Source organism: Poecilia reticulata, linkage group LG2, assembly GCF_000633615.1.
Source record: "Poecilia reticulata strain Guanapo linkage group LG2, Guppy_female_1.0+MT, whole genome shotgun sequence".
In the NCBI taxonomy this organism is placed as follows: Eukaryota; Metazoa; Chordata; class Actinopteri; order Cyprinodontiformes; family Poeciliidae; genus Poecilia; species Poecilia reticulata.
This window is the reverse complement of record NC_024332.1, coordinates 44,422,906-44,435,899: the sequence shown is the minus strand read 5'-3', so window position 1 is coordinate 44,435,899 and position 12,994 is coordinate 44,422,906. Positions and strand designations below refer to the sequence as shown.

The following is a 12,994-nucleotide window of genomic DNA, read 5'->3' as shown; positions in this document are numbered from 1 at the left end:
AAGTTTAATGGTCTGCCATCCTGAAGGTCGCAGGTTTGATTCCTCACTTCTGCGTTTTTATGTTTTAAATGATAAGCTGCAGGTAGCGTTTCCTCCAGCTGCATCACCTGTAAAGGAGCGCTAAGTGTTATATCAATGAGTGAGCATAGTTTGCAGTGTAAAGCGCTCTTTAGAGGTCAAGAACACGAGGAGAGCGCCATGCAAATGAAGTCCATGGTTCCATTTATTCAGTCCTTTCACCGAAGTGCAGCGTAAGCTGAACAAATATCCACAGAGTGGGTTGAAAGAGCGGCGTGGAAGTGGAAACGCGAGGCTAACCAGCAGAGCGGGAGGAAAGCAGAACCAGGGTTGCTTTGTTCTGGTTTAATTCTCATTTCAAACCAAACTTGCTCTCTTTGCTTGCTGCGTTTTTTCCTTGTTCCCTGAATCATTTGGGCAAACTGAGCCGCTGCTGCTGCTTTCCACTCAACCCCGTATATAATCTGTAAATACAATCAGAGAAGAAGAAAAAAACAAAAACGTCACAGTTTCAGTGTGACAAAATGTGTAAAGTGGCTTCAATCAATAGCTGCAGAAGCCGCAGAGTCCTTAATTTGTTGTGTTTCTATTTTGAGTAATAAGATAGAAGTAGGAGAAGCTGCCAATCTTTGCTAAATCTGAGCTGTAGCTCATTTTCTATACTTCATGGTGTTACATCTCAGTCGATTTCTTAAAGAGAAAAACAAGATTATGCTTTTTAAGCCCCGACAGAAGAGGGATTGTTTCTCTAACCCTTTCCTCATGGCTTGTTCACAACATCAGTGGAGCCCATTTTTAACCCCGGCTTCCCTTTTCTGAGAAAAAACTATTCACTCTTATGGCAATATTAGCTTTAAACTAAACAGTTAGTGATGCTAACCCAAAAGCACTAATCACAAACAATATTAATGCTAAATCATTACACCAACAYAGCAGTTAGGGGAGGCTAATGCTAAAGCACTAACATTAAACATGAGTTCTAAAACAGYACACTAATATGGTAATTATGGGAAGCTAATGCTAAAGCACTACACCAGCATGGTATTTAAGAAAAGCTAATACTAAGTGCTAATCATAAACAATAGTTCTGCTAATGCTAATGCTCCTACCCTGACATGGTAACTAGGGGAAGCTAATGCTAAAGCACTAATATTAAGCATTGGATATGCTAACACTAAAGCAATACAACATTTAAATTAGGGAAAGCTAATGCTAAAGCGCTAATCATCAATGTTAGTTCTGCTAATGCTAAAGTGCTATACCAGTAGGGTATTTAAGGAAAGCTATCGATAAGATGCTAATCATAAACAATAATTCCACTAATGCTAAAGCGCTACGCCAACATAGTTTTTATTTTTATTTATTTCAAATAATCAAAAAATATTCTGATTGTTTATAAAAGTTTTAGTAATATTTTTTACTTCTGTTTTTGCTCTCATCAATAATTTACTGATCAGCCTTTCTAGAAATGTGAATTTTATCAAACATTCGCAGGTTTGTTTATGATTATTTACCTGCAGGTAACGTAAACAAAGCTTCGGCTGTATGAGCCAAAACGCCGAAACAAAGATTCTCCTGGACGACTCCCAGGATTTGGACCAGAGACAGACGGAACCAGAACAAAACCCAAACAGAGTTAAGAACAGTCACACGACGTTTTTAAGCAACATGACGAGGAACGACGGAGACAGACGGTCACAAAGTTTAATCCAAACAAAGTTTCTGCTTCACAGAATCAAGTTTTCAGTTGATATGTAGCAAGAAACTGGAGAAATAAACAACCCTGGCAGAAAAATGTAATCAAAACGAGGAATATTCAGAGTTTTTTAGTGTTTAAACTGTTTTTACAAGAAAGGTTTGACCTGTGGATCCACGCCACACGTTTTTCATTTTTCTTTTGGACGTAAAAGTAGCTGCATAAAACCGGAGCCTTGTGTTAATTCTGTTAAAACGACGCAGTTGGGCAGCCAATCACAGTAATGTGCAACAAAACCGGTAAAATAAGGATTATTATATTTTCACAGCAAATATAATTTCCAACATATAAAATCCACACCAGATGTCGGCAACAGTTTAAGCAACGCAGAGAACGCAAATTAAAAAGCAAAACATAAAATGTGAGGGAGAGAAAAGCGAAAAGTGTTGAAAATAACTGGAGAAATTATTACATATTTAGTGAAAAAAACTTTTTTTTGGGTACAATTTAACTAAAAACCCAAACAAAATCTGTCATTTCTTTAAACTAATAACTAAATCCTTAGTTTTTGAGTAACTTTTTTTATTTATTTCTAGCATTAATTCATTGTGAAATCAATGTAATTAAATACAAGGAATCTAATCAAGCTGGAATAAAGTTAATCTGCTTTAGTTTGATTTTCTCAATATTTCCTCATCTTGTAGCAAAATCCAGAGATGCTATAGAGGAAATAATCATTTTGTAAAGGTACTGGTCAGGGTAAGGGTTAAAGAAAGTCCATAGTGTCATGTACACCTTAGCTTGAAGAACATGAAGGTGTGATGAAACCAGTAGTTTTTCTGTTGAACTCTAAACTTCACATTTTAAGCTTTTTCTGGGTTAAATTCGTATTTTGGGAAGTTTCTCTGTTTAAACTCCATTTCCTTTTAGCTGATCTTCTCCTGGGTCAGAAATGTTTAAAAAGATTGGGTTTTTTTTAGGAGTAAACACTTTGCTTTTAGCTTTCTGTTCACATTAAAAGCCTCCTGGGCGCGTTTGTGCGTTTCCCTCTTTGCATCTTTCCGTTTTTGTTAAGAGCTGCAGGTTGATTTCATTTCTTAACTTCTTGGCAGTTCTTCCTCTGACGGCTCTCCTGTTGACGTTTCCTGCCTGCTAAGATCTACAAACACTCAACTATCAATTCATTTGCATGTTTCATTTCGTTTTATTGTTTCAGGCACATTTTACAAACGCCGAGGTGAAGTTTGCAGCTTTGATTTTTTCCAGTTTTGCTCAACAGAATGAGGATCGATCAACAGCAGTGAGTTTCTGCTGCCTGAACTTTGTGACCAACTGGGAGAAAAATTAACCATTAACATCCCAGTAGAGTTAAAAAGTTACAACACAGCTGTGTTAAAATTAAAGTTTTCTATTTCATCCGTTTTAAATGCATTTTTATTTGCTTTAAAGCAGTGGACACCCTTACGCTAACTCGCTAATAGCATGTTTGTTGACTTTGACAACATGTTTTTGGCTGTTTTGTAAATTTTCAGTTGAATAAAGTTCAACATCTGTGTTTTGGTCCTTGATTATGAGGGATTTAAAAAAAAAAGTTAGACAGATATATTCATGCTCTTATTTTGAAGTGGCAGAAGACTGTTTACTTGTGTGTTTATTGTGCTAAAGTACATACAAAGCCTTTCCTCTCGTTCTCCTCGTGACACCTGCTGGGAGGCAACATGGTTGAATTTAGCGTTTGGCTTTAGCTCCAGCTAAATGCTGTTCGTGTAGCTCATTAGCATTAGCTTTAGCAGAACTTATGCTTACGGCTGCTACATTAGAGTTAGCGCAACTAACTTTTCAGTTAGCAGTTTGCTGCTAATTAGTAGAAAATCTGTTACAACATAACTTCTGTTTTAGCGAAAAAATCTGTTTTACTACAACTTCTGCATTTTAGCATTGCTTTAAATTTAGCGTAACTTTCATCTTACCACATATTCTTATGTTCTGGCATTGGTGACCCGTCTGGGCCACCGTACATTTGAATCGGGTGTAACTCTGCACCTTTACAGCAGCTGAGGCCTGGACTTGCAGTCAGCCATGTTTGTTTATCTCCTGGCTTATGAACAGTTCAGGAATGCTGCARCTGATTTTTCTTATCCATGAATCTGTGAATGGGCTAAACCAGACATAAAACGTGTCTTTGTTCTTTGGCTTGTCTGTGTYTGCAGCCTGAACATGAGGTCTGGAATCGGCGGCTCGTCGCCCTGAACGCAGCCTGCAGCCCCCCAGGCGAAAGGCTAATTACATTTCTGACTTGCTGAAATGGACACCGTCTCCTGAGAGGACGTTCTGGAATAACACTCAACCCTGGATTGGGTAGCTGCTGATTGATTTTTTACCTCATAATTACTTTGATGTATTAATAAATCATCCATTTATTTTGAAAATCCTGGAGCTGGCCTCGTCCTGGGAATCGGTCGCTGGTGTCCGTTACCCGCTGCGAAGGCTGAAAGGTTAGAGTGCACGTGTGGCGGCGCGCTGCTGTGTGATTGTGTCATTTGCTGCTGAGATGCTTCATCACAACTTGATCCCTGGATCCTGAAACTGCATCCGTCTGTTTGTGTGTGTGAGCACAGAAATAAGAAGCAGGCGTCGTCGTCGTCGTCGTGGTTGGGAATCTGGGAAATGGAAACGTCTGTGAGCTTCAGCCCAAAACAACCGTCAGCTCTGAAAAACAACATTTTACCAGGTTATGTGGTTCAGTTTATAGTGAAAAAAAAAACTTTGCACACATGAAATAAGACAAAACTAAGTTCACACTGCAGCCTGAAGTGACTCAATTCCGATTTGTTTTTGCCGGGGTCGTTCACACTGCCAGTAAATGCGACCTGTATGTGTTCTGCAGTGTAAACGGCCAAACGACCTGAACGTGTCCCGCCTGCGCACTAGAGGGCGCCATAGCGTCAGCGTTCTCAGTGTTCTGCCAACCGCCATAAGAAGAAGAAGAAGAAGAAGAAGAAGAAGAAGAAGAAGAAGAAGAAGAGCTCAGTGTTTGCGGAAGTAAACATGGAGGCTAACGGTGGAGCTTAGCTTACATGTTTGAAGTTGTTAACCGGCCGGAGCAGCAAATTAACAACTTAATCCTCATATAATCCGTCATGGTTGGTGAAAACGCATCGTTTCCTCTGGCAGATTATTTCACTTACTAAAACTTATTTATCCAAACCGAGGAATTAGTGACTCAAACAAAACCCCTACATCTTCCTAAAAAGTCAGTTTTGTCTTATTTCAAGTGTAAAAACTTTAAACCTAAATAGTTGGCGTTGATGCTCGTGTTTAACTCTTCATCTCCTGGTCGGTCGCTCGSCTCGCTGAAATCAGAGTCAAATCCTGGAGCGTTTCCATGACATCAGTCAGTCACTGAGGAATTACGAGTGAAATCGATCTGAATTCACCTCCAGAAGGCGTTTTAATTACTCCGCTCACATTCCTGCGGACGCGTCTGAACACGTCGCCGCGGCGCTTCGCGACAGAGATCTGAGCGTTTTAACGCCTCAAGCTCCGTCTGCTGCCGGAGAGCCGCAAGGCATGCTGGGAAATGCGCGCTGAAGGTTTTTACCGAAAGCTTTAAAAAGTACAACTACGACAAAGTATTAGAGTCAGATCAAGTTTTTTCTTTTAATTATGAGAGTAAAGTCATAAAATCACCATAAGAAAATTATTTAAAAAAGTTTCTTTGAAGAGAGAAAAGCNAGAGAGAGAGAGAGAGGTAAAGATAGAGAGAGAGAAAGAGAGAGAGAGCCAGTCCGTCACAATTAAAATGTCTAAGTTTCAGAGGAGGAGTACAGTGGAGCATATGGAGCTACAACAGTGCCAATAAATCCAGAAAACTGTGTTTTGTCGGTTCTGTTTCTGTTTTTACTTCAGTGACAGGCGGTGATGAGGCTCCATCAGAGTCAGTCATACAAATCCAAAATCTAGAAGCCATATTTTAAAAGTGTGTTTTCTTTGGCTGACCTCTTTTCTGATTAAAATCCTGTATGATCTTATCTTTATTTTAAATGACGTCCATAAATGTCTCCATTATTCTGTTTTTAAAAATCTCTTCTTTCTTTTTTCTCGTTTCCAAACAGAAAGAGTGGCCATGAACGGTTCTGTTCCGTCTGGATTTTTTTCCCCGCCTCGACTGTTTTTGTCATGTTTTGCAGTTGTGAGGTTGACGCAGGTAGTAGAGAAAACGACGGTTTAATGAGGAATATTAAATAAATCCAGGTGAGCAGGAGGTCAGGAGGTCAGAACTGGAAACGCAGACGGAGACACAGGTGGGATTAACCAGACATGGAGACTCAACTGACACAGAAACCAAAATAAACGCACAGAAAACTCAGATCCTCACAGTTTTCATTCTTTTCAAAGCRCAGAAGAAGAGCACCAGTTGCTTGCTGTGTCTGTGGGGCTCAGCAGTGCCCCCTATCAGTGAMTCRCGGTACTKTCTGCCTCMTTTTCACGGCACATTTATGACCAATTAGAAAGACTAGATATATAAATATATGTTCCACACAGACTGTGGAACATCAACATATWAAWTGTGYAATTAAACAAGTATAATGGTGATATGCCTGCTTCATTCAGGTGTGATACAGCGCCCCCTCAGGGGAGGATGAGCACTGCACTGCCTCTCCTGGTCTGTCATGTATTTTAACAGGCGACMCATAAATTCAGTGAATATATAAAATAAATAAATTTATATAAAACTAAAGAGGATAATTAATTTTATTTCATTAATGTTTGCATCTGTTTTGCTTCTCATGAATTTATTTTTACTTCCTGACTGCCACTGGTTCCTTCTTAGTGATTCTAGTTACTCGAGTTTTTATTGTGTTTCTTATGTTTAGTCAGATTGCTCTCCCTCGCCCCCTGTGTCACTTCCTGCCTCTCTCTCCCTCACACCTGGAACCCGTTAGCTCATCAGCCCAGGTCTTTGTTCAGCATTCGACTTCATTCTCGGTTCCTCCTTGCTGGTTTCCTCCCATCTAATCCTGTTGCTTCCCTGGTTTTTGTTCTGCTCTGGCTCCCTGTGTTCCCTGTGTCCTCCATCATTTCTGGGTCGTTAAACCTTCATCTACAAGCTGCTCTCTGCATTTGGGTTCATGACAACAACAGGATTCACATGCAAACACGTTTCTGATAACTACTGAATATGTCTCATTAAACTGAGAAAAGTAATGGTAGGGTGAATGTTTTGTCTTTGGTTATGTACGCACGTTTTCTCTTGTCCTACTTGTTTTTAAACACCAGTTTGAAATAAATGAATAAACTAAATGCTTCTGGTTTGTGAATTTCCAAGACTTTTAAAAAAAAAATAAAGATTGATCTGCAGCCAATGGGAAAGCTGCTTTGTTTCAGCCAATCGGAAGAGTCGTAACGTTATGAGATTAAAGTGGGACAAATGGGAGAATAAAGTCAAAAATAGAAAAATATATTTTAAAAAATATCCAACATGAAAGTAAAAAAATAAAGTAAAATTAAAACAAGAATAGAGTTAATATCCGGATGAATAACGTAAAAAACTATGACTTCAGTCTTTGAATTTTTAAATGTTCTTAATTTTCTCAGCCTGGTTCTAAAACTGCAGCACAGTGAACGGCTACAGGCTGAAGGAAATAAAAAGCAAAACCACAGAGAGGAGCTATAAAAGGCTCAGTGTGCTGCTGATTTCTGCCTCACACACACACACACACACACACACACACACACACACACACACATGCGGCGTTATTGTCCAGCAGGCTCCTCTCTGAAACAACACCGTCTCTCTACCTCTCCAGAAATAACTCCCGCAGGCTGCGGCGTCGTTTCCGGGAGGCGTCCTGGAATCAGCCGTTGTTGTCGCGGATCGTCCCACATCTGAAGGAGGTCAAGAGGTCAAGTGTTCGATTTGCCCCCGTTGGAGCAAATCGGTTGGGAAAGGAACTTGACCTCATGATGCTCTAGGGGAGAAAAGCTGCAAATGTTTTTAAACAAATAATCTTTTTGTTGCTCGCTGATTACGGATTCCTTCATGGTTTCTCCTCGCAGCTTCTCAGACAAACGCCAGCAGTTCTTCCACTCTTCATCTCCAGTTGTTGAAATAACAGCTAAAACATCCTTAACTCTTCTAGGAATCCGTTTACAAAGTTTAGGTGTAAATCTAAGGTGTTTTTCAGAGGCACATTTGTGAGATCAAACACTGATGTTGCACGAAAACGTCCGATTCTACGACCGTTTCCAGACCCGATAGTCCAGTGGATTCGGATGGGTTGGGAACCAAAACTGCAACATTTGTTCCATCTCCAGCTGCTGTGGTTCTCTTCCTGTCAACTCGGAGTCAAGCAAACCAAACATTTTGAAAAACCTGTTCCCCTCCTGGCCTGTGGGGGCGCTGCACCAAGAGCCACTGAAGGAAACGGCACAAACACCTCCTGAAGAAGCTCATACCTCTTGTTGTGTTGAGCTACTTAAATGATTTATTTTATTCTCAAACGCTCAAAAATCCCAGCAATAACTGGCTTTATTTATTCTGCTTTAAGAGACAAAACAAGGACTAATTTCAACATTTCATTCTTTCAATGACACAGTTTTAGACTATTTAATTAACAAGCTATACGTTTAGCTCCAAACTAAATATGTGGCTCAGAGCTAAACATTTAGCTAAAATGCAAATTTACATGCCGAGAACTGGAAGTGGACTGTCAAAATAAAAGCCAGGCGGCGTCTCTGACTTACTTTAATCGTCGCTCATGTCGCCTCTTCATCACCAGCAGGAGTTTATTTAGAGGCCGCAAGACTATGCTTTTATTTTGACAGCGCACTTCTGGTTATCAGCACATGGATTAGCATACTAGCTAGTAGCATGCGTAGCAGGCTAACTAAATATTTACTTTGAAGCTAAATAGTTTGGAACCCAAATATTTAGTCAGAAGCTAAAATTGGTTTGTTTGGTAAATATGAATAATTTGCAAAATATTTTGTTTTTTAATTACATTTTTTGTGTTAAACTGTGACATTTATGAATGGATTAATAACACTGTGTAAATATTATTTTGAAAACTTGACCACTATCTTTTTGCTTTATAAAAATTATAATTGTTAATTTTTGACAAGCTGCACCTTTTAGTAACCAGGCAGAAAAACTCTTTAAAGCTTCAATATAGATGCTAATTATTTGATGCTAATGTATTTGGAGAGTAAATAACACAAATATTTGCCACTGCATAAGTGTGTGGATATTTTGTAGGTTTTTGGACCATCTTGGTGCAAAAACAACGTTTTCCTTCAGCAGATGGAGTTTTATCAGCGCTAACTTAAAGGCTAAAGTCCTTAATTGGAGGCCATTTATGAAACTACGGTCAAGTGATTTCCCGAGAGCCTCTGAAACATTAAATTGTGATTTGTATTTTGGTCAGATGCAGATGAAAATGAAGTTTAATGGTCTGCCATCCTGAAGGTCGCAGGTTTGATTCCTCACTTCTGCGTTTTTATGTTTTAAATGATAAGCTGCAGGTAGCGTTTCCTCCAGCTGCATCACCTGTAAAGGGGCGCTAAGTGTTATATCAATGAGTGAGCATAGTTTGCAGTGTAAAGCGCTCTTTAGAGGTCAAGAACACGAGGAGAGCGCCATGCAAATGAAGTCCATGGTTCCATTTATTCAGTCCTTTCACCGAAGTGCAGCGTAAGCTGAACAAATATCCACAGAGTGGGTTGAAAGAGCGGCGTGGAAGTGGAAACGCGAGGCTAACCAGCAGAGCGGGAGGAAAGCAGAACCAGGGTTGCTTTGTTCTGGTTTAATTCTCATTTCAAACCAAACTTGCTCTCTTTGCTTGCTGCGTTTTTTCCTTGTTCCCTGAATCATTTGGGCAAACTGAGCCGCTGCTGCTGCTTTCCACTCAACCCCGTATATAATCTGTAAATACAATCAGAGAAGAAGAAAAAAACAAAAACGTCACAGTTTCAGTGTGACAAAATGTGTAAAGTGGCTTCAATCAATAGCTGCAGAAGCCGCAGAGTCCTTAATTTGTTGTGTTTCTATTTTGAGTAATAAGATAGAAGTAGGAGAAGCTGCCAATCTTTGCTAAATCTGAGCTGTAGCTCATTTTCTATACTTCATGGTGTTACATCTCAGTCGATTTCTTAAAGAGAAAAACAAGATTATGCTTTTTAAGCCCCGACAGAAGAGGGATTGTTTCTCTAACCCTTTCCTCATGGCTTGTTCACAACATCAGTGGAGCCCATTTTTAACCCCGGCTTCCCTTTTCTGAGAAAAAACTATTCACTCTTATGGCAATATTAGCTTTAAACTAAACAGTTAGTGATGCTAACCCAAAAGCACTAATCACAAACAATATTAATGCTAAATCATTACACCAACAYAGCAGTTAGGGGAGGCTAATGCTAAAGCACTAACATTAAACATGAGTTCTAAAACAGYACACTAATATGGTAATTATGGGAAGCTAATGCTAAAGCACTACACCAGCATGGTATTTAAGAAAAGCTAATACTAAGTGCTAATCATAAACAATAGTTCTGCTAATGCTAATGCTCCTACCCTGACATGGTAACTAGGGGAAGCTAATGCTAAAGCACTAATATTAAGCATTGGATATGCTAACACTAAAGCAATACAACATTTAAATTAGGGAAAGCTAATGCTAAAGCGCTAATCATCAATGTTAGTTCTGCTAATGCTAAAGTGCTATACCAGTAGGGTATTTAAGGAAAGCTATCGATAAGATGCTAATCATAAACAATAATTCCACTAATGCTAAAGCGCTACGCCAACATAGTTTTTATTTTTATTTATTTCAAATAATCAAAAAATATTCTGATTGTTTATAAAAGTTTTAGTAATATTTTTTACTTCTGTTTTTGCTCTCATCAATAATTTACTGATCAGCCTTTCTAGAAATGTGAATTTTATCAAACATTCGCAGGTTTGTTTATGATTATTTACCTGCAGGTAACGTAAACAAAGCTTCGGCTGTATGAGCCAAAACGCCGAAACAAAGATTCTCCTGGACGACTCCCAGGATTTGGACCAGAGACAGACGGAACCAGAACAAAACCCAAACAGAGTTAAGAACAGTCACACGACGTTTTTAAGCAACATGACGAGGAACGACGGAGACAGACGGTCACAAAGTTTAATCCAAACAAAGTTTCTGCTTCACAGAATCAAGTTTTCAGTTGATATGTAGCAAGAAACTGGAGAAATAAACAACCCTGGCAGAAAAATGTAATCAAAACGAGGAATATTCAGAGTTTTTTAGTGTTTAAACTGTTTTTACAAGAAAGGTTTGACCTGTGGATCCACGCCACACGTTTTTCATTTTTCTTTTGGACGTAAAAGTAGCTGCATAAAACCGGAGCCTTGTGTTAATTCTGTTAAAACGACGCAGTTGGGCAGCCAATCACAGTAATGTGCAACAAAACCGGTAAAATAAGGATTATTATATTTTCACAGCAAATATAATTTCCAACATATAAAATCCACACCAGATGTCGGCAACAGTTTAAGCAACGCAGAGAACGCAAATTAAAAAGCAAAACATAAAATGTGAGGGAGAGAAAAGCGAAAAGTGTTGAAAATAACTGGAGAAATTATTACATATTTAGTGAAAAAAACTTTTTTTTGGGTACAATTTAACTAAAAACCCAAACAAAATCTGTCATTTCTTTAAACTAATAACTAAATCCTTAGTTTTTGAGTAACTTTTTTTATTTATTTCTAGCATTAATTCATTGTGAAATCAATGTAATTAAATACAAGGAATCTAATCAAGCTGGAATAAAGTTAATCTGCTTTAGTTTGATTTTCTCAATATTTCCTCATCTTGTAGCAAAATCCAGAGATGCTATAGAGGAAATAATCATTTTGTAAAGGTACTGGTCAGGGTAAGGGTTAAAGAAAGTCCATAGTGTCATGTACACCTTAGCTTGAAGAACATGAAGGTGTGATGAAACCAGTAGTTTTTCTGTTGAACTCTAAACTTCACATTTTAAGCTTTTTCTGGGTTAAATTCGTATTTTGGGAAGTTTCTCTGTTTAAACTCCATTTCCTTTTAGCTGATCTTCTCCTGGGTCAGAAATGTTTAAAAAGATTGGGTTTTTTTTAGGAGTAAACACTTTGCTTTTAGCTTTCTGTTCACATTAAAAGCCTCCTGGGCGCGTTTGTGCGTTTCCCTCTTTGCATCTTTCCGTTTTTGTTAAGAGCTGCAGGTTGATTTCATTTCTTAACTTCTTGGCAGTTCTTCCTCTGACGGCTCTCCTGTTGACGTTTCCTGCCTGCTAAGATCTACAAACACTCAACTATCAATTCATTTGCATGTTTCATTTCGTTTTATTGTTTCAGGCACATTTTACAAACGCCGAGGTGAAGTTTGCAGCTTTGATTTTTTCCAGTTTTGCTCAACAGAATGAGGATCGATCAACAGCAGTGAGTTTCTGCTGCCTGAACTTTGTGACCAACTGGGAGAAAAATTAACCATTAACATCCCAGTAGAGTTAAAAAGTTACAACACAGCTGTGTTAAAATTAAAGTTTTCTATTTCATCCGTTTTAAATGCATTTTTATTTGCTTTAAAGCAGTGGACACCCTTACGCTAACTCGCTAATAGCATGTTTGTTGACTTTGACAACATGTTTTTGGCTGTTTTGTAAATTTTCAGTTGAATAAAGTTCAACATCTGTGTTTTGGTCCTTGATTATGAGGGATTTAAAAAAAAAAGTTAGACAGATATATTCATGCTCTTATTTTGAAGTGGCAGAAGACTGTTTACTTGTGTGTTTATTGTGCTAAAGTACATACAAAGCCTTTCCTCTCGTTCTCCTCGTGACACCTGCTGGGAGGCAACATGGTTGAATTTAGCGTTTGGCTTTAGCTCCAGCTAAATGCTGTTCGTGTAGCTCATTAGCATTAGCTTTAGCAGAACTTATGCTTACGGCTGCTACATTAGAGTTAGCGCAACTAACTTTTCAGTTAGCAGTTTGCTGCTAATTAGTAGAAAATCTGTTACAACATAACTTCTGTTTTAGCGAAAAAATCTGTTTTACTACAACTTCTGCATTTTAGCATTGCTTTAAATTTAGCGTAACTTTCATCTTACCACATATTCTTATGTTCTGGCATTGGTGACCCGTCTGGGCCACCGTACATTTGAATCGGGTGTAACTCTGCACCTTTACAGCAGCTGAGGCCTGGACTTGCAGTCAGCCATGTTTGTTTATCTCCTGGCTTATGAACAGTTCAGGAATGCTGCA

The 12,994-nt window shown here is 38.7% G+C and overlaps 2 long non-coding RNA genes across 2 annotated transcripts in view; both read right to left on the bottom strand.

Moving 5' to 3' along the window:
- Positions 1 to 205: 205 nt before the first annotated feature.
- LOC103461895 (uncharacterized) overlaps positions 206 to 12,994 on the bottom strand; it is a 43,338-nt gene continuing 30,549 nt past the window's right edge. Inside the window, exons 2-3 of the long non-coding RNA XR_533235.2 lie at positions 3,685 to 4,423; positions 206 to 482 (exon numbers count right to left, since the gene is read on the bottom strand). This is a non-coding gene — a long non-coding RNA (uncharacterized LOC103461895). The remainder of the gene's footprint in view (positions 483 to 3,684; positions 4,424 to 12,994) is intronic.
- On the bottom strand, positions 9,362 to 12,969 carry LOC108166892 (uncharacterized). Its single transcript, XR_001777303.1, has 2 exons — positions 12,841 to 12,969; positions 9,362 to 9,638 (listed from the first exon to the last, which is right to left on the bottom strand). It is a non-coding gene; the product is annotated as an uncharacterized LOC108166892 (long non-coding RNA).